The sequence below is a fragment of the Papaver somniferum genome, unplaced genomic scaffold (genome assembly GCF_003573695.1).
Source record: "Papaver somniferum cultivar HN1 unplaced genomic scaffold, ASM357369v1 unplaced-scaffold_83, whole genome shotgun sequence".
Lineage (NCBI taxonomy): Eukaryota > Viridiplantae > Streptophyta > Magnoliopsida > Ranunculales > Papaveraceae > Papaver > Papaver somniferum.
In genome coordinates this window covers 1,552,692-1,554,912 of record NW_020651304.1, presented here as the reverse complement: position 1 = coordinate 1,554,912, position 2,221 = coordinate 1,552,692, and the positions used below count along the sequence as shown (strand labels likewise).

The following is a 2,221-nucleotide window of genomic DNA, read 5'->3' as shown; positions in this document are numbered from 1 at the left end:
CTCCCTTTTCTAGGGATTCAATTGTCACACCAAGGGTCAATGAAACTTCCTTCCCCCACTACCCATGAGATAAATGGCTTAATCTTTATCACGGTGTTGTGAAGGCATTTCCATGCCCAAGAAGAATAATTTGGACATTTAGTATTTAATACATCTGTTTTGGGAAAGTACTTTAGTTTTAGAACTTTAGCTAGGAGGGAGTCTGGATTTTCCACCAGCCTCCATACACTCCTAGCCGTCATTGCCAAATTATTTACTTCACATTTTCTAAATCCCAAGCCTCCTTCCTTTTTGGATTTACAAATGTTTTCCCAAGCAATCAGGTGGAGCTTTCTATTACTTGAATTGGGATCTTCTCCCCACCAGTATCTATTTAGGTGAGTATCAATCTTCTCACATAGGCTTTTTGGAATAAAAAATATACGCATTTGATATAGAGACATTGCTTCACCTACGTGTTTAACCAACGTAGTTCTTCCTGCCTGAGACTGAAATTGGGTTAGCCAACTATTAATTCTATTTTGTACAACAGTTAGGAGAGAAAACGTGTTTAACCAACGTAGACCTTTTTGGATATTTCATTTGCTATTCTGGTTTCAATATTTCATAGATTGTTAGCATGTATTGCCAGTGTTGATGTTGTTCATGGTGGTAGAAAGTGTTAGTTTGTTATTCTGGACGTGTCCAAAGTTTTTTTTTTTTTTTGTTATATGCCAACACTGTTTTTTTAGCATTTTCGCAATGAAATGAACGTCATTTACTAAATAACTACGAATGCTGATGTGTAAGTGTTTTAATATATGACATTGTCTTTAACACAGCGACTCAATAATTCTGGCGGGAGGCCATATCACGTTTGACCAATGCATATAGAAAAAACAAAAAATGCCCGAAGACCATATCATTACTTTATGGCCACGTTTACATTTACTAAACTCCTATTAAATAAATTCTGGAAATAACTATAAACACCCGATATATAACGCTTTAACATATGTCATTGTGTTTAACGTAACGACTCAAAAATTCTGGCGAGAGGCCATATTATGTTTGACAAATGCCTAAAAAAATAAATGCCCGGAGACCATATAATTAATTTATGGTAACGTTTACAATGTTGGATACAAAAAATACCAAATGAACGCCATTTACTAAACTCCTACCAAATAAATTCTGGAAATAAATAATTATGAATGCTGATGTATAAGCGCTTTAACATATGACATTGTCTTTAAGACCATCTCCAATGAGGGATTTGATCTCTTAAATAGGGGAACTGCGATGTCCAATGGGATTGGGAATTCCCCAAAACCCAATTTCTCTCTCCCCATATAAGGGAATTTGAGTGGGAAAGAAGGGAAATGGGGATGAATACTAAACTAATTAATTTTGTGGCCATGTTTACATCTACTAAATTCCTACCAAATAAATTCTCGAAATAACTATAAATATCAATGCATAAGCGGTTTAACATATACTATTGTTTTTAACATAACGACTTGAGAATTCTGGCGAAAGGCCATATCATGTTTGACCAACGCCTACAAAAAATGAAAAAAAAGGCCCGGAGACCATATCATTAGTGTTGGATACAAAAAATACCAAATGAACGCCATTTACTAAACTCCTACCAAATAAATTCTGGAAATAAATAATTATGAATGCTGATGTATAAGCGCTTTAACATATGACATTGTCTTTAAGACCATCTCCAATGAGGGATTTGATCTCTTAAATAGGGGAACTGCGATGTCCAATGGAATTGGGAATTTCCCAAAACCCAATTTCTCTCTCCCCATATAAGGGAATTTGAGTGGGAAAGAAGGGAAATGGGGATGAATACTAAACTGATTAATTTTGTGGCCATATTTACATCTACTAAATTCCTACCAAATAAATTCTCGAAATAACTATAAATATCAATGCATAAGCGGTTTAACATATACTATTGTTTTTAACATAACGACTTGAGAATTCTGGCGAAAGGCCATATCATGTTTGACCAACGCCTACAAAAAATGAAAAAAAAGGCCCGGAGACCATATCATTAGTGTTGGATACAAAAAATACTAAATGCTCCTGGTGAGGATAAAATGAAAAAAAAGGTCCGGAGACCATATCATTAGTGTTGGATACAAAAAATACTAAATGCTCCTGGTGAGGATTGAACTCACGACCTTTCGCTTACGAAGCGAACGCAATACCACTATGCTACAGAAGC

General features: G+C 35.3%; 1 non-coding gene across 1 annotated transcript; it reads right to left on the bottom strand.

Annotated features, from left to right (window-relative positions):
- Nucleotides 1-2,149: 2,149 nt before the first annotated feature.
- On the bottom strand, nucleotides 2,150-2,221 carry TRNAT-CGU. Its single transcript has one exon. It is a non-coding gene; the product is annotated as a tRNA-Thr (tRNA).